We start from the raw sequence: 24,676 nt of genomic DNA on the forward strand, positions 1-24,676 counted from the left end.
ATCCAAGCTTTCAGACGAGGATAGATTCCCCGACTACCTCATGGTGTTTAAAGACAAAAATCTGTCACAAAGAGACACACAACAGCAAAGACAAGGCAGGGGCTGGAATAGTCAGCACTAAAGAAAGTCAGTATTTCTTAGGGCCTCAGAGATTAAAGTCCTGCAGAAATAAGTTATCTCTTTACTCTACAAACTGTATCCATTTTTATAGTTTTTCACAAAGACAATCTAAAATTTAACAAACTATAATACATTTATGAGTCTCCATAGCGGTGTTTCTATATATGTTACAGCAAATTTGCTGAGAAAATTATTATTATATTAATCAACAGTGAGTCATTTATAATTACAGCTTGTGATCTCTTATTTTTAAAAAGATCTACTTTCATTTGTATCATGGTCTAAGCTTTTTTATTGTTTTTGCTTAAATTTCACATCATAATTCAGAATAGGAAATTCCACTGCAAAGTTGTTTTTTAAACAAAGAATTTTGTTTCCAAAAAGAGAAAATGAGAGAACAAATGGGCACACTGATGCCAATAATTACATGCTGCATGGTTTTTATAATGAAGCAGTTTATTACAGCTACTCCTGTGGGTAGGACAAAATATTTGAACATATTTTCAAACCAGTTGGTGATTTATTGAATATTAGTCATCTTTATTACAGGTTTAGTTTTCAGATTTATGACTGATCTATTTGTAGTGAAAATCAAAAGGGTACACACATGTTAGTATTTTACTCACTACCCAGTTCAACTGAAAGCCACTTCCTTAGTACTGTAGACCTCCAAGAAGGAAAGGCTGGTGAAAACAAAAACTACAAGATACAAAAAGTACAACAAACAACAAATAACAACAACAAATGTGCATGGCTCCCTGAAAACAGAGTTCAGGCACCTACTGACACCAATAAAATAAAATAAACCATCCACTTACACAAAGGAGAAAATACAGGCAAAATTAACTCAGATGTCTCTCACCTCACTAAGCATAAGATCACTTTAATCAAATAATCAGCTCATCTGAAATATGAAATGAGCCTGGAGTCCAGCAAGAATGAGCATTACTATTTTCCTGTCCCATTTAATAAGCATCACCATCCTCTTCTCTCATTTAATGACACTAGCAGAAAATTAGATGGGGAGTGAGTTATATAATTTTTAAAAGGTTAAATTTTCATTCCAGTTGATTAGTCAAAGATATTTTTATTGTCACATTAAAAAAGTATTCATGTTGTTTTTAAATGATAAAATAAGGCAAGTTACCATCAACAGTTAAGTTATCGAGAAGAAGAAATAGCATGCTCCCTGGACTCCAATTATCTCATGGAGAATACCTTCATTTTAAGCACAACAGGTCAGTTTTTATTATGTCATGAATTTTGTTCAACTTAAAAAGAAATGTTTTCTTTGTGAGTCTATAGAATCTGCAAAACCAGGGACTTAACTGACATTATCTTGCCTACTGAGACCTACTCAAAATAGCTACACAATCAATATCTATTGAAGACATGACAAAATGACCAAAAAATAAATGGACACTAAAGAAAGTACCCAAGTGTTTGTTATCTCTCTCCTCTCCTCTTCTCTCTCTCTCTCTCTCTCTCTCTCTCTCTCTCTCTCTCTCTCTCTCTTTCTCTCTTTCTCTCCCCCCCTCCTTCCCTCCCTCCCTCCCTCCCTCATAGAAACTTGGTAAAAGTTACTAAAAATTACTATAAAATGGCTTTCAAAGAGGAGGAGACATAACACACTTGTATAAAAGTTAAAGGGAATAGTGAAACAGGAAAGGTTACTCTGGGGTGGTATGGAGGGCAGTGTAGAAGAGAATGAAGAGGAACAAGTAACACGAAAGACATTTGTAAAACACATATTGAAACCTACGACTGTAGAAGCCTCCATGGAGAGAGAGAGAGAGAGAGTAAAAGAGGCCAAATGGAGTTACCCTTCAACAGGACAACAATGTCTCCTACTAACAACAGAGGCTAACAACAGTAACAAAATTCCAGAGCCAGGAGTAGATTACTTCCTTTTTTTAAAGGAAATTTCTTTAATTTTATAAAGTGTAGTTACCAGAAACTTTGAAAAACACAAGTTTTAATAAGAACATTATAGGCAGAGTATTTTTAAAAATTTTAGGCAGTATGGTAATCATTAATATTAATACCATTAGTCGAAACCCTTGCTAAAGCAATAGTAAAAAAAAATAAATGTAAAAATGAAGAAAAATATTGAAAAATAAAATGTAAATGTAAATAAGTGATGTTTGTTGGTGGTAATAGTGTAAGATGTGAACCTAGGATTTATGCCTGTTATCAAGTGCTTGACTAAGCTCTGTGTCCATGTCCCTTAAGGGTTTATAATCTCTGCTTAAATGCACAACGGAGAAAAGCACAATGGTATGAGGCCAGGTTACCACAATCATGCTTTCAGTTTCACAGTAATGACTATTGAGGAAATGCTATCAGAAAAAGGGGTCTAATTAATAGCAATATCACCATGGAATATATAGAAAACAAGCTTAGTGAATTCTAACCTTGCTATGATTTCAAAGGTTTACTTCAGCACAAACGAGTATAGACAAAAGAGTATTGGTGCCCAGCACTAAGCAGTATTCTGTCTAAAACGTGAATTTATTCCAGTTAATACTAGAGACATAATTTCTCCCAATGTTTGCAGTAGGCTCACTGGTTTTGACTTGATTTTTACTTCTTAGATTGACTAATATGTTTGAAACTTTTATTTTTACATTTAAGTCTGTAATTCATACAGAATTTGCTTTTCTAGTGTGAGGTGGAATTCAATTTTTTTTACCAGGTACATAAGATTACTTCTTTTTGAAGCTATTGGATAAAGAGAACAATTAACACCCAATATAGGCAATTCTCGTTGTTCTTGGTTATCCTTAAAACCTTGATGGTGAGACACTATTGCTGAAGATACCACATGTTTAAATCACAAAACAAATTCAAGCTGGTATAAACATGAAGGTTTCATCCCTATTGGCTAACATTCAAGGGGTTGAAAGATACTGTGCATGCTACAAAAGGAGACCAGTAATTATCAAATATACCCAAGTGCGTAACTACAACAGTGACTGTCCTAGGAAGAAATTTCCACTTGCGTAAAAGTGGCACAAACCTTAACCTCACGGTAGAAACCAGCCTCTTTCTGCTTGGATTGAAGAACCATGTCACAAAGCAAAGCTCACACCTCGCACATATACATACATACATACATACATACATACATACATACATACATACCTTTAAGAAAAACAGTTTGGACAAGCAAGGATTATCTCCATGAAGGGGAGCAAGAGTCATCATACAGAGCCATACCTAAATCTCCTGTAGATGGCCTCTCTTCCAGCCCCTGCACATTCCTGGCACTCACTCTGACCTCAGCTGGATTCCTTCCAACCCCCATCTCCTTACCCAGGGCTCATCTCAGGCCTGTAGCCACTACAGTCATTCCCTCTGGCACCTCGGTTCACAGGAATTTGAGAACCACAGCCTCTGCCTCAGGCCCCACCATTTCTCACCAGGCAAAACACAGACTTGGGCCCCTATCTTAGACTGTGTTTCATGTCCTAAGAGGTGTGTTGTTGTCCCAGGAGCCCTGCACCCCAACACTGGGGGAAAAACACAGACTTGTGCTAGGCTCTGTGATTCACCTCCTGGGCAGCGTGTAGTCAACCTTCTGCACTCCAGCAGCAAGGCTGAAATGGCTCACAGAAACGCACATGCGAGATTTACAAAGCCATGTCACAATGTGCTGCCAATTGCCTTCTTTATCGCAATGTACGTGACTTTCTTTCCTCCATGTTTTTAAGCTGTACTTGGGATCTGCCTGAAGTGAAGATGGTATCCTGTCAAATACTTATATTGGCTGCATGTGTTTTTCTTAACAAAATGTCAACATCATTATTTTTATAGTTTTCTGATGCATTAACTATTAATGATACTCAAATTGTCCTGCCAGTGGCTACAGCACAAGTTCCTCATCACCCACCAAAATGCTCTGGATTCTCCAATGAAAAACACATAAGCAACCTTCTATTTTAATATGCCTTAAGCAGCTCAATGGCTGGGCCACTTTAATTCTCCATGTTGATAGCACACTCTCCCCTCAGATATTCCTGAGTTAGTACTTACTAAAATCTATACTCCATCTTTATTACCCTAGATCCAATTGGAGGAGAGGCCTCTGGGGTTGCTCTTCTCTGTCTCTTTCATGGTTGTATGCTTTCTCCCCTGCATGTTTCAAGTCTGATCCTCCTGCTTCCCTGACATGGCGAGTCTAACCTTCTTCCCTGAGTACCCTTGCTCAGGAAATCTAAACCCTGCCTCTCTGTCTCTCTGCTCAGCCATTAGCCACCAGCAACTTTATTTACCAATCAGAACCAGTTAGGCGCAGGGGCCCTCAGTGTCTTACATGCAGACGTGCTGGTTAACAGTAATTTTGGAAGCTGAATTAACACAAGTAGCATTAGAAGCAATAGGGTTCCTCTCGGGTTATCTGCTTTCCTTCACTTATTTATAGTAATATTTTATATATCTCCATGTATTCTTTGATGGTATGACTTAAAAACATGCCTTTCACAGTCATAAAATTGTTTGATGGGCAGAAAGTTTTACTGTCATGTGTTGTTAAACTTACCAGTATTTTCTCTCATAGCTTAAAGTTGAGATTGACTAAAAAGGAACCTATATGAAAATCTAAAAGGAATTCACTTAAACAATGTTCTAAGTATTTTAAGGCATTCCTTTTGTCATTAAATTTTTTAATTCACCCAGGGTTGATTTTGGGTTTACAATAAAAAAGTTGTACACACAGACACACACACACACACACACACACACACACACACACACACACACACACACGAGAATTTGTGACTTGTATTTTATCTAACAACAATGGAGTTTTATGTACAAGGGTAATCTTTGAGATTATGACCAAAATGTCTCTGAATCTCTCCATTATATTTATTTAATGACTTATATCACTACAGAAAGTTAATGAGTTTGAAAGGAAGTTTAAAAATAGCTAGTTAGGATTGGAAGTGTAGCACACTGACAAAGCACTACCAACCTAACGTGTCCTAGATTACGTCATGGACCAGACACACACACACACACACACACACACACACACAGCAGTAGGTTCCCTCAGCTGGTTTCATGAAAACATTAGCCTCCTTTGTAAACCTACAACTCGTTTGCCTAGGCAGTTCTGCCATTAACTTCTTTGGAAACATGTTTCCAGGAACCATTGGACTGATGGGGAAATCATCTGGGAACCACTTGCTTCATTGACAGGAGAGGAAGGTGGGGAAATCTCCCAACTGAAATGTTGGCTCATGGTCTGTGTGGTTACTGGGGACTGTCATCAGGGCAGTTTCAACTGCTTGGTAAGGAAGAGGAATGTTTCTCAGTTTTCATGCTTGCGCAAAGCAATTTCAAAAGTAAATGGGAAAAGCTTCTGTGCGTGTTCAGCCCAGAACTTCAAGCTCATATCAAAAAGCTATGGGCATGCAACAAAGATGAAAATATGTGACATGTCGTGGACAGTGACTAGAATGACATGGCACTTGCTCTCTGTGTTTTCCTTCAACAGTCGCCATCCAACAGAGTGACCAGAGGGAAAACAGAAGTGAGAGTGAGTCGGGATGTAATGCAGATGAAGTGAGATGGAAAAGCCTGGGTATGGAAAACGGCCCAGGATTGCCACTGCTGGGTTAGGAAATAAAGAGGGCCCTGGAGTGGAGAGTGATGGAAAAGAGACTGCCCATGTGCAGCCAGGGGCACATACGAGCAGACGGGGATTTGAGTTGTTCAGAAGTGAAAGGTGACAGAAGTCCTGAAAGGCCGTTCTGGTTATGCAGGAACTTTGTAGCAGTAAATATTTCAAAAAGAATCTACCATCGTGCACTAATGCAGGCTCCGTTGGACCACATGGCATTTGCGGGGTATTTCCATCTAAATCAGCAAAGCGTTCTCCACAGCCAAACTCCCAATCTCCATCCCATGCTTCCACCCACTACTCTCTGAGCCCGGCAGTGGCTGCCCTCTTGCAACTCCCTTGTTGCTAGAAACTCTGCTCACATTCCCAGCATTTTCCCACTGTGGTTTTAGTCACAACTCCCAGTAATCCGCTAACATCAAAACTCAGTAAGCTTGTAATTTTAGCAATCAGATTTGTGGGGTAAATCCTCACCCCACAAATCCTAACCCCACAAAAAGTCTATACAATAAACTCTCAGTCAACTAATATTAATGTAAACTGCCCACCTAGATAAGACAATTGTCCTATAAAAATCCACCCCTTATGAAATATTCATAAGTACCTGTGGCCCTTTAAGGCTACACGGATATGGGTCGTCCTCCTCCATCTTGGTTCTTCTCCTATTTCTCCTCTCCCTCTCCTCTCTCAAAACTCTGTGCCTGTGTTATTTTTTCACTGCCCAATCACAGGCCTTGTTTTATCTTGTGCCCGCCTTCACCTGCATAAAGAGAACACTCCGTGGAGCTTCCCTGCTAAACCTACTGGCCTCAATACTCTGTGTGGTCTGAGATGTGCAATGGAGTTAAGAACAATTTGGACCTGTCTGTGATTTAGGCACAGACACTGGGAGCTAATGAGCAAATGGACCCATGTGGAAAGGAACTATACTCAGTGAGAACCCTACTCCCTTTGTCCTTACCCTGACCCTCCATTAGCCTCCCTTCACCCTCGTACCAACTCTCCACATCTCACTTTCCTTCTCGTTTCTATTTCCAGAATCTTGTCAAGTAGCTCATTTACATAAATTCAGAATTCGGTCATATCTCATATTTCTCTAGAAAATTCAAGAGGAAAAGTAAATTAAGTGAAAAAGACAGTAGAAGTGTTGTAATTTTTTTTTGTCTGGAGAGGCTGCCCAGTTCGGTCCTACACCAGATGCTTCAGTGATTCTTGACAGCTTGTTAGAAAGACAGTTTAGACATCAGGCATCTCTACCATTGAGTAAGAGCCTTCATTTCATAAATTAGTACACAACAATATTTTCAGATACTTGTAAGGTACACACCACACAAATGTTTAATGTATCAACTCAGAGAAATTAGCATTGCCCATGGCTCAAACATTTAGAATATCTCTTTATCACTCACGTTTTTTGGCTGTAACTATTAGCTGCCAGTAGCTATTCACAGAAGAGTAAGAGAGTTAATGGACTCAGGATTGTATGTGTCTTGGACACGAGGCCATGTTTATCAACCATGGCTGCTGTGAGTTCATGGCTGAAATGGCTGTGTCATTTCCAAACTACATTGTTCCACAGCCCTCTGCCCCATGCTTTGGCTCTTGCACTCTTTCCATCCCCTCTTCTTGTCTGTAATCAGTCATTTGTTCTCATAGTTTTGATCAGTTATGTTTCTCTGCATAAATAATCACCTGCTGCAAACAAAAGTTTCTCTGACCAAAAGTGGAAACCAACAATAAAATGTGGATATGAACAAAACAAGTTAAAAGAAAAACTATAAAACTTTTGACCCCACGTCCATCTACCAAAACAATAGTAATAGATTCTGCTCCCTCAAGGACTGTGTCTTTGTAAGCTAAAAAAAAAAATCCATGGACTTTTACCCAGGCTGATAGAACCATACATGACATCTCTCTTATGGAGTGGGCCTCAAATCTAAGTAGAAAGCAGTTGGATCACCGAATGGCACTCATATCACGATTGTACCAGTTGGTACATCTAGCCTAGCAGGTTGGTATTAGCTCTTAGGATTCACAGCCCAGTAAGACTCTGATGACTTTTCTCCCCACATGGATTGCAGAGTGCCTTCTGGCACCAAGAGAGCCAGTCAACAAGGAAGAAGCTTCCAGCTCAGTCACAGCATGAGTTTTCTAAATTCTGAAACCAAAACATGTGGCATCTTTAGAATTGGTCTCTCACCACTGAGTCATGGTGAGGGACTAAGAGTTAAACAACTTATAAATTCGGATTCTCCTGGCTATCTTGAAACATTTAATAAATTGTGGTAGAGTATAATTCATTGACTGTGCTATAAAATACTAGAATCAATTCTCACCCCTTTTCTAAATACCTTGTCCCTACACTTCTAACGCCTTTACATTCACTATTCTAATTTCTTTAAAATCAACTATTTTTACCTCCCCTAAATGGAAACATGTACAGTGTTCCTGTGCCTGCTAATATAATGTTAAAGTTTAAATATAAAGTGTGCTTCAATAGTGCATGTGGTTCACTTTGAGCTTTGGATACTGTTTTGGGAGCTTGTGTAACCTTTAAGAAGTAGGGTCCACCTGGACTCTGACCTCATAGGTAGCAATGAATATTCTAGTAAGATCACCAGTGGAAGGGGAAGCCCTGGGTCCTGCTAAGACTGAACCCCCAGTGAACATGATTGTTGGGGGGAGGGCGGCAATGGGGGGAGGATGGGGAGAGGAACACCCATAAAGAAGGGGAGGGGGAGGGGTTAGGGGGATGTTTGCCTGGAAACCAGGAAAGGGAATAACACTCGAAATGTAAATAAGAAACACTCAAGTTAATTAAAAAAAAAAAAAAAGAAGAAGAAGCAGGGTCCAATTGGAGTGTGTAAGAGCTCATGAGCCGAGCCTTGAGATTTAAGGTCAGCCCTTCTTTTCAGTCCTTTCTGTCCTCAAAATTATCAGAGCTCCTGCCACCATGCTTTACCAGTCATGATAGTAGGCCCCATGAAACGAGAGGCAAAATGAATCACTCTTTCTTTACATTTCTTTTCTTTCAGGCACATTGTCACAGCAATAGGAAAAGTCACTCATGCACAAATAATCTCCTGGGTTGTGTAGAAGTTAAGTCCTGGTTCTTCTGCCCAGCCCCATGCTCCCAGAAGTAAGACTCAGATTCAAAATATGTTGAAAAATCCTTTTTGTATAGCTAGGCTCTTCTCTCACTAATCATAATGTATTATGACCCATTTACTCTAACTTACATTTTGCCGTGTGGCTGGTTGCCAGTGCTCAGGCACCATGTGCTTGTCTCATCACATCTTCCTCGGGTGAGTCTCCTGCACCTGCTCTATCCCAGAATTGTTTCTGCCTCCTGAATGTTTAGCCCTCTATTCTATCCTTTCCTATATGCCACAGATTTTTAAATTGACAGGTGATGCATTCATACAATATACAAGATATTCCTCTACAGTGTTAGAGCTTCCCCCCAGTAAGTCTGTGCCCCAGGGTCTGATAGCTATCAAATACTAAGTTACACTTGTCTTTATATCTCTTCTCCTCTGGAGTCCTAATGGTTGGTTAGAGATCCATATAAAGAAGAGCAAAGAAGGGAAGCTAAAACTATTTTGTTCCTAAATTCTGATTAGTCAGTTTTCCTTTATGTATTCCACAAAATAATCAAGAAAATAATTTTATAGGGCAGAAATATTTCTGGCTGGAGAGTAGATCAGTGGAGCAGCACTCATCTAATGTCCAAATGGCTTCAGATTCTTTCCCCTGAGGCCCCAAATCAAAACAACAAGTAGGAATAGTTTATTGGGCTTGATGTGTTCGAAGGGCCTATTCTATATTCTACAGTCACTTGGTCCCATAGGTTTGGGACCTCTGGCAACCCAATTCATCATGTTGGGAGCATATGACCAAGGTGACCTGGTCACCTCATGGTATAGAAAGAGTTAAAGGTCATAATCTTCCCTTTAGGTGATTTCCAAATTATATAACTTCCTTCCTAAAAGCCCTACCTTCTAAATATTTCCATGCTTCCCAATAATGCCATGTGCTACAGAATAAAAGCTACATGAGCTCTTAGGGACATTTAGGTGACTACTCAATATGTTCTTCTCAAATCACCACAGCATCTCTGAGCTTATTAAAAGCAAAATGTTTGGGTCCCTCATAAACCTACTCTTTCTATATTTTAACAAGTTCTTTCTCTAGGTGATAAGGGTGTGTACATTAAAGTTTGAGAAGTTCTTGCCAAGAAAATGTTGAAGTCAAACAACTGACTCAGCACTACCAGCATCGTCCTTCATCAGTTGGAGTTTTCTATTTTAGAACAGCTAATTCAAACAAGATGTGTTGAGGGCATTTGCTGCTTTCTATTTATCTTTCCTACCTTCTAATCCCATTTCAGTGACTTGTAAACACAAGGAAGCTAGTCAGCCCATTCGCAGGCAGATAGAACTTGTGCCAACCAGGTTCTTAAGACAGGCAAAAGGTAGAAATAAACCATCTTCTTTTTTTCTGCTAAAATATCACAAAACAACAACAAAAACAAAAACAGATTATTCCTATCTGCTCTCTGACTTCGTTAAGACCATAGCAATCAATCACAAATCATATTTTTAAAAGAGACCTACAGATCTACTCAGATTAAACTTTGCTACTTTTACTTCTCCAAACCATCCTCTACAAATATAAATTGTAGCTTTTCTGGCTTTTTAATATTATGTTGGTTTGACATGTCATTGGAGATGTCAACCCTACATACAGGCCAGGCAAAAAAATACATTCTTCCTTTTTAGATGTAGAAACGATTTAGTGGTATCAAGTACTAATTGTGTACTATTATGTAATAATGCTTTTGATGCTCTGTAGTTATTAGGAAGCCATTTGCTTGAATTAAATTACGTTCATGGTACACAACAGGATTCTGAACTCTTATTCCAAACCAAGCTCTGACAGTACTATAAGGCTAGTCTCTACCTCACGTGCACCCATTCTAAACCTAAAACACTGTCTTCAATCTGAGTGTGTTCATTTCACTCATTTTCAGCCCACTCTGGTAGGATTAATAGTAACTTTTGGAATATCTAACCTAAGAACTGTAAGCAAGTTTACTTACAAGTAGTCAGAACATTGATTTTCTTTAGGCTTCTGTTTACAAGAAGAAGAATAAATACTAAGCAATGAACTCCGGAGACTGAGGGATAAAGGAAAAGGCTGCTTCTGAATTTCTGGTGGACCACAGTTGGTGCTCTGCTCAGTATCAACCAGGGTTAGTCATCTCAACAAGTACACATGAACAACAAGAAGGCTCAATTTAGACAAATATGTGAGAGCCATTGGCTACTTCACAAAAGACATCTCCAAGGATTTCCTGTAAAAATGGGCAAAACTTTGAAATGAGAACAAAGAGTCTGAATTGTGTAAACTGGACGAAACTGAATTGAGACTTAATAGGAAAGTATTTACAAACAAAAGCTAATAAAATCGAGGGAAACTAACTGCTTCCAATCAGCCTGCAGAACCTGTCTTTTCAGCAAAGCTTGGAGCACCAAAAATGAAGGATAGATGAAAGAGGAACCTTTGTCTCTTAAAAATAGCATTCTGGGTTGTGGCATTTTCCAGAAAATCAAGACTGGTTGACCATTTACGTGAGGCATATTAAAGAACCATACAAAGTAATTTACATGACTAGAACACATTCCAACTTTGGACTTGTTTATATTTGAAACAATTGGATGACACAAACTCAGAGAGACATTGAGTTCATTCTGATTGCTCACAGTAGTTTATCTTATCTCATTGAAACTCACTGAAGAAGACAATACTCCTCTGTATCCAAATCCCATGGGGGAGAGAGCAGGACTCTCAGAAGTGCATACAATGCAGAAAGCTCAGGGAAGACTAACACTTTCGCTCATGTTCCAGGCCCAAGAAGAAGCCACTTCCAGTCCTCTGGACACAGAAACCAAGGAACAGTCAGGGACAGGATACTTCCAGTCTCTGCCTGCACCAGAGCTGAAAGTCAGTCTCCGGTAACTCTGATACACCTGAGAGCAAACGTAAGACCAACACTTCTGCTCAGAGGGACCTGCCTGGAACCCTCGGGACACAGAAACCCAGGAGCAGTCTGGAAGAGGAGCCCTACATTTTCTGCCTGTGCCCAGAGCTGACCCTGTCCCACAGCTCTCTGTACTCACATCCTGTTGGAAGAAAGCCAGTCTCCAGGAGTACTGAAACACAGACTTACAGGAGGGTCAAGCCACTGTCAGACACAGCAAGACCAGCTAACACTAGTGAAAACCAAATGTCAAGAGGCAAGCACAGTAAACTAAGCAACAGAAAGTAAGATGACTTTGGCATCATCAGAGCCCTGTTCTCCCAATAAACCAAGTGGATATCTCAACACTCCAGAAAAGCAAGATTTGGACTTAAAGTCACATCTCATGATAATGATAGAAAACTTTAAGAAGGACATAAATAGCTCACTCAAAGAAATACAGGACAACACAAGTAAACAGATAGAAACCCTTAAAGAGGAAACACAAAAATGCCTTAAAGAATTACAGGAAAACACAGCCAACCAGGTGAAAAAATTGAAAAGAAACCATCCAGGATCTAAAAATGGCAATAGAAACAATAAATAAATCACACAGGGAAAGAACCCTGGAGAAAGAAAACCCAGGAGAGAGATCAGGAATCATAGACTCAAGTATCACCAATAGAATACAAGAGAAAAAATAGAGAATCTCAGGGGCAGAAGATACCATAGAAAGCATTGACACAACTGTCAAATAAAATGTAAAAGACAAAAAGGTTAACCCAAATCATCCAAGAAATCCAGGACACAAAGAGAAGGCCAAACCTAAGGACAGAAGAGAGCAAAGATTCCCAACTTAAAGGACGAGTGAATTTCTTCAACAAAATTAAAGAACAAAACTTCCCTAACCTAAAGAAAGAGATGACCATAAACATGCAAGAAGCCTGCAGAACTCCAAATAGATTGGACCAGAAAAGAAACACCTCCCATCACATAATAGTCAAAACCCCAAGTACAAAAAACAAAGAAAGAATATTAAAAGCAGTAAGGGAAAAAGGTCAAGTAACAAATAAAGGCAGACCTATCAGAATCACACCAGACTTTTCACCAGAGACTATGAAAGCCAGAAGATCCTGGAAAGATGAACACAAATGCCAGTCCAGGTTCTGTATGCAGTAAATTCTCAACACAGATGGAGAAACCAAGATATTCTATGACAAAACCAAATTTACACATTATCTTTCCACAGATCCAGCCATGCAACGGATATTAGACAGAAAATGCCAACACAAGGAGGGAAACTACACCATACAAAAAGCAAGAAAATAATATTTCAACAGACCGAAAAAAAAGAGAGCCACACAAACATAATTCTATCTCTAATAACAAAAATAATAGGCAACAACAATCACTATTCCTTAATATCACTTAACATAAATGGACTCAATTCCCAGGTAAGAAGAAATAAACTAACAAACTGGATATGGAAAAAGGACCCAGCATTTTGCTGCATATAGGAAACACACCTCAGTGAAAAAGATAGACACACTACCTCAGAGTAAAAAGCTGGAAAACAATTCTCCAGGCAAATAGACCCAAGAAGCAAGCTGGACAGGCCAGTCTAACATCAAATAAAATAGATTTTCAATCTAAAGTTATCAAAAAAGGTAAAGAAGGACACTACATATTCATCAAAGAAAAAATCCACCAAGATAAATACTGAATTCTGAATATTTATGCTCCAAATGCAAGGGCACCTACATTCATAAAAGAAACCTTACTAAAGCTCAAAGCACACATTGCACCTCACACAATAATAGTAGGAGATTTCAACAGCCCACTCTCAGCAATGGACAGAACATGGAAACAGAAACTAAACAGAGACATAGAGAAAGTCACAGAAATTATGAACAAACTGGATTTAACAGACATCTACAGAATATTTCATCCCAAAACAAAAGAATATAACTTCTTTTACCCATCTAATGGTAACTTATCCAAAATTTATCATATAATCAGACACAAAACAGGCCTCAACAGACACAAGAAGATTGAAATTATCCCATGCATCCTATCAGATCACAATGGAGTAAGGCTGGTCTTCAATAACAACAAAAACTACAGAAAGCCCACATATACTTGGAAGTAGAAAAATGCTTTACTCAATGATAACTTGATCAAGGAAGAAATAAAGAAAGAAATTAAAGACTTTTTAAAATTTAATAAAAATGAAGGCACAAGATAACCAAACTTATGGGACACAATGAAAGCAGTGCTAAGAGGAAAACTCATGTATCTGAGTGCCTCTAAATAGAAACTGGAGAGAGCATACATTAGCAGCTTGACAGCACACCTAAAAGCTCTAGAATTAAAAGAAGCAAATATACCTAAGAGGAGTAAATGACGAAATAAACAAACTCAGGGCTGAAATCAACCAAGTAGAAACAAAAAGAATTATACAAAAAAAATCAACAAAACCAGGAGCTGGTTCTTTGAGAAAATCAACAAGATAGATAAACTCTTAGCCAGACTAACCAGAGAACACAGAGAGTGTGTCCAAATTAACAAAATCAGAAATGAAAAGGGAGACATAACTATAGAATCAGAGGAAATTCAAAAAAATCACCAGATCCTACTACAAAGGCCTATATTCAACAAAACTGGAAAATCTGGATGAAATGGACAATTTTCTAGACAGATAGCAGGTACCAAAATTAAATCAGGATAAGATATACCATCTAAACAGTCCCATAATTCCTAAGAAATAGAAGCAGTTATTAAAAATCTCCCAACCAAACAAAGCCCAGGACCAGATGTATTTAGTGGAAAAATCTATCAGACCTTCATAGAAGACCTCATACCAATACTGTCCAAACTATTCCACAAAATAGAAACATAAGGAGCATTCCCCAATTCTCTGAAACCAAAATTACACTTATACCTAAACCACACAAAGATGCAACAAAGAAAGAGAACTTCGAACCAATTTCCCTTATGAATATCGACACAAAAATAATAAAATTCTTGCAAACCAAATTCAACAACATATCAAAACGATCATCCATCATGATCAAGTAAGTAGGCTTCATCCCAGGGTTGCAGGGATGGTTTAACATATGGAAATCTATCAATGTAATCCACTATGTAGATAAACTCAAAGAGAAAAACCACATGATCATCTCATTAGATGCAGAGAAAGCATTTGACAATATTCAACACCCCTTCATGTTAAAAGTCTTGGAAATATCATTTATTCAGGCCCATACCCAAACATAGTAAAAGCAATATACAGCAAACGAGTAGCCAACCTCAAATGAAATTGAGAGATACTTGAAGCAATTCTACTAAAATCAGGGACTAGACAAGGCTGCCTGCTCTTTCCCTACTTATTCAATATAGTACTCAAAGTCCTAGCCAGAGCAATCAGACAACAAAAGGAGGTCAAAGAGATACAAATGGGAAAGGAATAAATCAAAATATCACTATTTGCAGACGATATGATAGTATACTTAAGTGACCTCAAAAGTTCCACCAGAGAACTACTAAGCCTGATAAACAACTTCAGCAAAGTGGCTGGATATAAAATTAACTCAAACAAATTGGTAGTCTTCCTTTGCCTAAAGGATAAACAGGCTGAGAAAGAAATTAGGAAAATGACACCCATCACAAGAGTCACAAATAACATAAAATACCTTTGTGTGACTCAAACCAAGCAAATGAAAGATCTGTTTGATGAGAATTTCAAGTCTCTGAAGAAAGAAATTGAAGAGGATATCAGAAGTTGTTAAGATCTCACATGCTCATGGATTAGCAGGATTAATATAGTAAAAATGGCCATTTTGTCAAAACCAATCTATAGATTCAATGCAATCCCCATCAAAATTCCTACTCAATTCTTTATGGAGAGAGAAAGAGCAATTTGCAAATTCATTTGGAATAACAAAAACCCAGGATAGCGAAAACTATACTCAATAATAAAAGAACTTCTGGGGGAATCACCATCCCTGACCTCAAGCTGTATTACAGAACAATAGTGATAAAAACTGCATGGTATTGGTACAGAGACAGGCAGGTAGATCAATGGAATAGAATTGAAGACCCAGAAATGAGCCTACACCCCTGTGGTCACTTGATCTTTGGCAAAGGAGCTAAAACTGTCCAGGGGGGAGAGATAGCATTTTCAACAAATGGTGCTCTTTGAACTGGAGGTCAGCATGTAGAAGAATGCAAATCAAACCATTCTTACTGCCCTGTACAAAGCTCAAGTCCAAGTAGATTAAGGACCTCCACATAAAACCAGACACAATCAAACTAATAGAAGAGGAATTAGGGAAGAATCTCGAACACACGGGTACTGGAGAAAATTTCTTGAACAGAACACAAATGGCTTATGCTTTAAGATCAAGAATCGATAAATGGGACTCCATAAAATTGCAAAGCTTCTGTAAGGCAAAAACACTGTCATTCAGACAAAATGGTAACCAACAGACTGGGAAAAGATTTTTACAAATCTGACAGAGAGCTAATATCTAATATATACAAATAACTCAAGAAGTTAGAATCCAGAGAATCAAATAACCCTATTGAAAATGGGGTACAGAGCTAAACAAGGAATTCACAGCTGAGGAATATTGAATGGCTGAGAAACACCTAAAGAAATGTTAAACATCCTTAGTCATCAGAGAAATGCACATCAAAACAACTCTGAGATACCACCTCACACCAGTCAGAATGGCTAAGATCAAAAACTCAGGTGACAGCAGATGCTGGCCAGGATGTGGAGAAATAGGAACACTCCTCCATTGTTGATGGAATTGTGAGCTGGTACAACCACTCTGGAAATCAGTCTGGTGGTTCCTCAGAAAATTGGACATAATACTACCTGAGGACCCAGCTATACCTCTCCTGGGCATATACCCAAAAGATGCTCCAATATATAACAAGGACACATGCTTCCCTATGTTCATAGCATCCTTATTTATAATAGCCAGAAGTTGGAATGAACTCAGTTGTCTGTCAACAGAGAAATAGATACATAAAATGTGGTATATCTACACAATGGAGTACTTCTCAGCTATTAAAAACAATGACGCCCTGGGTTCGGTCCCCAGCTCCGAAAAAAAAACAAAAACAAAAACAAAAAAAAAAAAACAATGACTTCATGAAGTTCTTAGGCAAATTCATAGAAAATAGTATCCTGAGTGAGGTCACACAATCAAAAAAAAAAAAAAAAACACATGGTATGTGCTCACTAATAAGTGGATTTTAGCCCAAAACTCAGACTACCAACGATACAATCCACAGACCACATGAAATTTAAGAAGAAGGACGACCAAAGTGTGAATGCTTCAGTCCTTTTTAAAAGGGGCAACAAAAATATTCATAGGAGGAGATATGGAGACAGAGTTTGGAGCAGAGACTGAAGGGATGGCCGTTCAGACTCTGCCCCACCTGGGGATCCAGCCCATATACACACAGCCACCAGACCCAGACAATATTGTTGTTGCCAAGAAGAACACTGCTAACAGGAGCCTGATATAGCTGTCTCCTGAGAGGTTCTGCCAGAGCCTGACAAATACAGAGGCAAATGCTCATAGTCAACCTTCGAACTGAGAATGGAGTCCCCATCGGAGGAGTTAGAGAAAGGATTGAAGGAGTTGAAGGGGTTTGCAACCCCACAAGAACAACAATACCAAACAACCAGAGCTCCCAGGGACTATACCACCATCCAAGGAGTACACATGGACAGACCCAGGGCTCCAGCTGCATATTTAGCAGAGGATGGCCTTGTTGAGCACCAGTGGGAGGCGAAACCCTTGGGCCTGCCAAGGCTGGACCCCCCAGTATAGTTGAATATCAGGGCAAGGCAGCGGGGAGTGGTAGGTGGTTGTCTGGAGAAACACCCTCACAGAAGCAGTGGGAAGTGGGATGTGATAGGGGCTTTATGGACAGGAAACCCGGGGAAGGGGATAACATTTGAAATGTAAATGTACAAAAAGACAATACTGTTCAGGTTTGAGTTACAAACAGGAAGATATTGAAGCTATTTATAATTAGCTAAAAAGAAAGAAACCAAGCAGATGTAAGCTTCTTCGGAAGGAGAAACGAGATTTTTTTTCCTGAGTCCCATTTCTAGTTCCTTAAACACCTAGAGATGTTGTAGTAAAATAGGAAATATCTCTCTTCATAGAAATCAGATCATGTGACAAAGAATGATTTGGAAATTTGGCAAATCTCCAATACCTCTCCAACTGAAAGGATGGTGCTTTATTTTTCAAAACATTTTTTAAAGCATAAGTGGAACTTTTCAAGCTTTCACAATACCTTCAGTAAAATACCTAGCCAAGTAAACTAAGTGAGGAAGTAAAAGACCTCTACAATAATTTTTAAAATGTCAAAAAAAAGAGAGAGAGAGAGAAAAAGAAAGAAACGAAAGAAGACACAGAATTTGGAACGATTTCCTTTAGCAACTGATGTATCAACAGATTTGCTTTGAACATGGCTGTACTACGTAAAGCAGAGGCAAGACAATCTTCATCAAAAGCCAATGGAATTGTCACAATACTAGGAAAAGAAATTATAAAGTCTGTATAAGAACACAAAAATACCCTGAATAGCTATGGCAGTCTTAAACACAAAGAACAATGGTAGGAGTGTCACTCATCTTATGTCAAATTGTACTGTAGGGCCATAATGAGAAGAATAGCACGGCACCATCATAAAAACAGACCCGTAACACTGGAATATAACTGAAAACCCAGTCGGTAACAACCCGGTTTTTTTTACAAAGATGTCAAAAATACACATTGCAGGAATAGAGAACCTCTTCAGCAAATAGTTCTAAGAATATTAGATATATACGTACAGAAGAATTAAACATTTGCTCTTCTTACCCAGTATAAAATCAGTTGGAAAAAAATGGATCAAAAGCCTTCATGTAGAAGCTGAAACTGAGACAACTAAGGGAAATTGCTTTAAGAAGTAGGCAAGAGCAAGGACTTGCTGGAAATGCCTCTCAGCTCAGGAAATAATTGTAAGCATTACAAATGAGATTGTACAAAACATAAAAGCTTCTATACAGCCAACTCCCCGCCCCCCGCCACACACACACACACACACACACACACACACACACACAAACAACTATCAGCAGAGTGAAGAAGCAGCTTACAATATGGGAGAAGATATTTGTCAACTACATGTCTGACAGCAGATAAACCTAGAATTTGTAAAGAAATTCAACAAGTGAAAACAAAAAGCCAAGAATGGACTGAAGTACAACCAAAGCACAATATAATACATCTATATATCATTGAACACAATATTATAATACATCTATATATCATTGAACTTAGCTTGCAATTTGCATATATGCATCCTGTGTACATACAATACTACATATAAATAAATACAAATAAATGCAATGCCAATGAACAAAGTTAAAAAATAAGAACAAAAAGATCACCCAAGAGAAAATGTCCCGAGCTGTCTGGAAGTGTCCCATTTATGTGGCTTCTCTGTCTTCCAGAGTGTGATAGAGTTGTGCCAATGTAGCAGTCTCACTCAAGCTGGGTTGAGGATTCCTTGGGAAGTCACTGCATACCAGGGCCATTTGCATTACTAGTGTAGCACTTAAATAAAGCTTCTAGCTTCCTGCCTTTCTAGAGAGCTTGGTCTGATATTACATACCTTGAAGGTAACGTTCTAATCTAGAGTTTCTGGCACAGTTTGCCTCACCCTGAGTTTCTCATTAAAATGACTCTAGAGACCATCACGTGTCATTTCAGAAGCATAACCTCGAGAGTCTCAGAGATACCCAAGTGTAACAAAGACACTTGGGACCCCCAAGGCCCAGGGTTCCCTCTCATTTTCATGTAGTAGTTTAACTTTCAGTCTTTTGAGAGACATTCATCAATATTCTATTCTTCACCCCAGTCACTTGTCTTCTTGTTTTTAACCATTTTGATTGCAAGAACAAATAATTTCATCCATCCACAAAGAAAAATGAAACAATGGAAGTTTCTGGAAAAATAGAAGAAACTGGAAATTATCATCTTAGGCAAAGAATGCCAGACTTAGAAGACAATGTCTTATGTTTTTTTCTCACATGCATATCCCAGAATTTAATTTTTATATACTTGCAATATGTATGTGGAAAGGAATAAGCTATGAAAATAGAAGTGAGATCAGAGATGTGAAATAGAAGTATTAGGGGCAGGATGAGGAGAAGAAAACAGAAAAGGGTGGAAGTGGAAGGCTAGAGACAGGAAAGCAGAGGGAGGACTGGGGGGAAAGAAGAGGACCAAAGGAGCAACAGGGAAGAGGGAGGCAGAAAATAAAGTCTATGTCTGTGTGTGCATGTGTAAATGCCATAACGAAAGGCATTATTTCACATATAATTTTATAATTTAAAAAATTAGCTAAATATTTGATCAACATTAGCAATTTAATACCTGTTGCCTGAACCATAAACTTCAAATATTTAACTCTAATTTGCTTCATTGTCCTATATTAATATGACCTAGTATTAGATATTTGGTTTCAATACAAACTCCACTGTAATTCTATACTACATTTTGAATATTTTTAAAAACAATTTTTCAGATTACTGAATCTCTTTTCAAAAGTATCTAGCCTGGTATTTAAATCAACCATCAAATGACTCATGTAAAGATCTCAATATTTTCTGCTGTAGAGCTTCAAGCTTCTCTTTATGTATTTATGTATGTATTTATTTATTATGTATACAGAGTTCTGCCTGCATGTACACTTGCACACCAGAAGAGGCATCAGATTCAATTACAGATTGTTGTGAGACATCATATGGTTGCTGGGAATTGAACTCAGAACCTCTGGAAGAGCAGCCAGTGCTCTTAAGCACTTGGCCATCTCTCCAGCCCAAGTTTCTTTAAAATTAGACTTTTCTTTGTTAGTAATGGTATATTCTTACATTACAATTTATGTTCCTTTTTAATTTCAAAAATATTTCCTATTCCTTCTACTTTTGTATTAAAAACCATCATGCTAATTCTTACACTTACCACTTAAGTCATGTCTTCCTAATTTTTTTTAAAATCATAGTTTGTTTTATTAGTATTCATCCTTTGTGAGGATGAGAGTTCCTGTTCGAGAACCGTGATTGCTTCTGGTACTATCACTGAAAGGACTGATCCAACTGACACTCAGGAATTTTATCAGCTTACTTTTAAAACTCTGCTACAAATTCCCATGATAGAACTGTTAGGTTTGGTGCATGTCACATACATGGTACTTGAGACCCTGTACCCTAGCTTAGCTAGGAGCAGCAAGGGAATGAAGAAAAAGCATAAACAGGTTCATATGTTCAACAAAGCTGGGATCATGCGAGTTTCTTTAACTGCTTTAACTGGAACCTTGGCATATTTACTATGTATAGCATTCAGGGAGCAGTCAGCTATTCTTTGTAGGAGGTCTCTGTAGGAACAGCCCTAGTCCATAAACATATGAGGAGAAAGTCACAGTTGCTAGTCTGATCAGTTGTTCATACTCATTCTTGCTCCCAGAGAAAGCTTTGCAGTTCCTAACCTGGCCCATATGTGTAACAACTTAGTCAATTTCCCATGGACCATTTGCTTTTGCAGTCTTAGACAGGCCTTGCTCATGTCAAAAACATTTGCTCAAGGCTGCTCCTTCCTACGGTTTGGGCTCCTACACTCAGTACAAATTTAATCTTTGTGTATTAATTATGACAAATCTTGTTGCTTCTCAAGTCTTGTGGGTAGAATTTCTTCATTTTCTTTCATAGTCATGTCAGTTCTCAAGATTCTTAGTACAAAGAAACTAAAATCTAGCTTTCTGTCCATGTGAATAAAGGGGACACTCAGAAATCTGCATTCCCTTGACCTGGTTCATCTTCCTTTTGTCCTCGGCCTCAGGGCCTCTCTGCCCCTTCCACTCTAGCATGGGCTGGCCATGTGGTTAACTTTGCATCTTTCTTGTCATGTAGAAACTCCTCTTTTGATCAGGACACATATTAAGAGTTGAAGGTAGGATGTGTCATATTATATTGTTCTTTTTATAGAAGTGCCTTTGACATTGCCAGAAAATATTCTGTCATTCATCCTCTGACATCCTGGGTGTGTTCCCGTCTTTAGGGTGCCTAAGGTACATATGAGGTTGCCTACTGGGTCATATGTTCAAATTCATAAATTGTTTGGGTTAAGCACAAACTATCTCACCCTTTTTAGAAGTACAACCACCAGCAATTTGTATCCATCTAAATATAAAGTAGTTACCTAATGTCTTCCTTGATGCATACTGTATAGATAAAAGGGGCAAGAAGAAATTAGAAATGAATGGTAATTATGTCATATATGCTTGTATATACTTAATCACATTACCACCCATATCTATAGAGCTATCTAGTTAGCATTTGTAACTCGATGTTTGAACTCACCATTTGAAAACACAAAATAAACTCTCCATGTTCTCATGGCCATTTACAGATGTGCTGACTGAGGGAGATATGAGTGCCTTGACAACCATGATTTGAGCAGAGACTCAACACAGCTCCAATCTGCTCTCCTGCTTTAGCTCTGATGTTTTAAGTAAGTCCTTCTTCACTATGAATCTAATCCCATGCATGTTGCATGTTCATACCCTTCATAACGATTTTAGTGTTTAAAAGATCCTCTATGCATACCGGCTAAAAGACTGTCTGGTGTCCCTAAACCTAAGAAGGCTGTGGGATCTGTCTCCTAAAAAGTGTGTGTGTGTGTGTGTGTGTGTGTGTGTGTGTGTGTGTGTGTGTTTGTGTGTGTACTCTGTGTTATACATTAATGTGTTGTTAAAATGTTATGACCAGAACCTCAAAGGCCCTAATTCTTTTTTTCTCCTTAGAATGTTAGTTTAATGTTTCTAACTTTATATGATACCACTACAGCAGATAATGAGATCAAGCTTATACTCATATAAAGTAGGAGAAGGAGTTAGAGAATGAGTGATTACAACACATGGACACACACTCATCTGGGAAAAAATGCAAATGATAGAAAGAAGAGAGGAAAGAAGAAAGTCACCAGGAAATAGATGTTGATCATTTCTTTGAGGGGAAAACTTCAGGCCTTATAGCTGTTAGACTGGTTTACTTTGCACCAACCTCAATTCCTTTCTATTGATCTAGGTCTCCCTTAGGGGACATGCCAAACAAAATCTTCCAACCTAGCATGAGAAACCCCATGAATCATCTCCTCAGTAAGCCACATCTAGAGGGTTTGCTGGCTGTAGTATTCCTTTGATTTTTTTCAGACTTCTGAAACTTTTCTGAAAGCTACATTTGTGTCCTCTCAGCTTGTAAAGCATCCATTCCATTTCAGCTATCACAGACAGGAAATTTATTAACATCAGTTAACATTTTTTTTAATTTTAAATTAAGTAAGAGCTTGTACTTGAATAAAAAATAATATTGGGGAGAAGTAATTGGTTTTTCGTTAGGCTTTCAGAGCTAGCTTGGGAACAAACTTTAGAAGGAGGTAAGATATCACACCCAGAACTCACATACAGTAAGACCGTAGGACTCACATATAGCAAGGCTGTAGGACTCACAAGGTTGTGAACACTGCTCTATATTTCGCTTATAGATACTTTGTGTAGTTGTGACATTGGAAAGCAATGTTTTCCCTTTCAATTCCTAGAATACTTTTCCCTGTGGCAATTATAAACATAATGCTCTCTTTTCGTTCTTTTTTTAAGTCTATAAAGGGCCATGAACATCCTTCCTTAGAAAGGTGAAGAAATTTACTAAGCATGGGAGCCCTAGTTTAGTCAATGTCAAATTTCCCTAACCTAAATTCATGGTGTATCCATGGCACTGTGGACAGAGTTCCTGTGCAAAAAGAAAAAACAAAGTACAGGTTCAAACGAATACTACTGATGGGTTTGCATTTGGGATGTCATCTTCCCAGAGGAAAAACCATGACACCACTAACATTGAGCGTTTTTATCCAATTCTGAACATACCTAGTGGTATGGTCAGTCGATTCAAAACCCAACTCAAATATATACTCCAGTGTCATAATCAAACAATTTCTCAGATAGTTTGTGATTTCAGAAATCCATCTCCTCAATAGCAAACTTGGAATCCAGTGAATGTTACTGTGATGGTTTGCATATGCTCGGCCCAGGGAGTGGCACTATTAGGAGGTGTGGCATTGTTGGAGGAAGTGTGTCACTGGGGAGTGGGTTTGAGATTCCAAAAGCCCAAGCCTGGCCCAGTGGCAGTGGCTTTAATCTCTTCCTGCTGCCTGCTGATCTGATGTAGAAATCTCAGCAGTCTCTCAAGTATCATGTCTGCCTGGATGCTGCCAGACTTCCTGACATGATAATGGACTAAACTTCTGAAACAGTAAGCAAGTCCCAGTTAATATTTCCCTTTATAAAAATTGCCATGGCCATGCTGTCTCTTCACAGCAACGAAATCTTAAATGAGACAAAAGTTGGTACCAGAGACTCGGGGATAAAATCGACAGTACTGATCATTTTTCTTGGTAAAATGTGGACTTTTAGGTTTTCGATTAGAAAAGCAGTTGCAGACTTTGAATGGAGCTTAGTGGACCATCCTAGCTGGATCAGGGAAGAAAATAGTGCTGGCAGCAGTATACATTGTAAGAGCCTAACTCAAGAGGTTTCCAAGGAGAAGAGAATTAGTAACCTAGAGATTATTCTTGTGATAGTTTGGTGAATAATGTGGCTGCTTCCTGCCCTTGTCCAAAAACATCTACCTTAGAATGGGCACTTCTCACAAAAAACAAAACGCACACAAACAAACAAACAAAAAACAACCAACATTATTTTTGTTTTATTTGTTTTCTTCTTTAGCATGATGATTACTGTAATCCATGATAAAAAATACAAAAAAATAATAACAAAGT

At 38.4% G+C, this 24,676-nt stretch overlaps 1 long non-coding RNA gene across 2 annotated transcripts in view; it reads left to right on the top strand.

The window, feature by feature from the left end:
• LOC148000195 (uncharacterized) overlaps positions 1-24,676 on the top strand; it is a 279,681-nt gene that overhangs the window by 102,905 nt on the left and 152,100 nt on the right. Inside the window, exon 7 of one of the 2 annotated variants that reach the window (XR_015641703.1) lies at positions 22,253-22,354. This is a non-coding gene — a long non-coding RNA (uncharacterized LOC148000195). Of the gene's footprint in view, positions 1-22,252; positions 22,455-24,676 lie in introns of those variants that run through there. The other variant, XR_015641704.1, reaches the window with a different exon arrangement.

This window comes from Rattus norvegicus, chromosome 17 (genome assembly GCF_021556685.1).
Source record: "Rattus norvegicus strain SHRSP/BbbUtx chromosome 17, alternate assembly SHRSP_T2T, whole genome shotgun sequence".
Classification (NCBI taxonomy): Eukaryota; Metazoa; Chordata; class Mammalia; order Rodentia; family Muridae; genus Rattus; species Rattus norvegicus.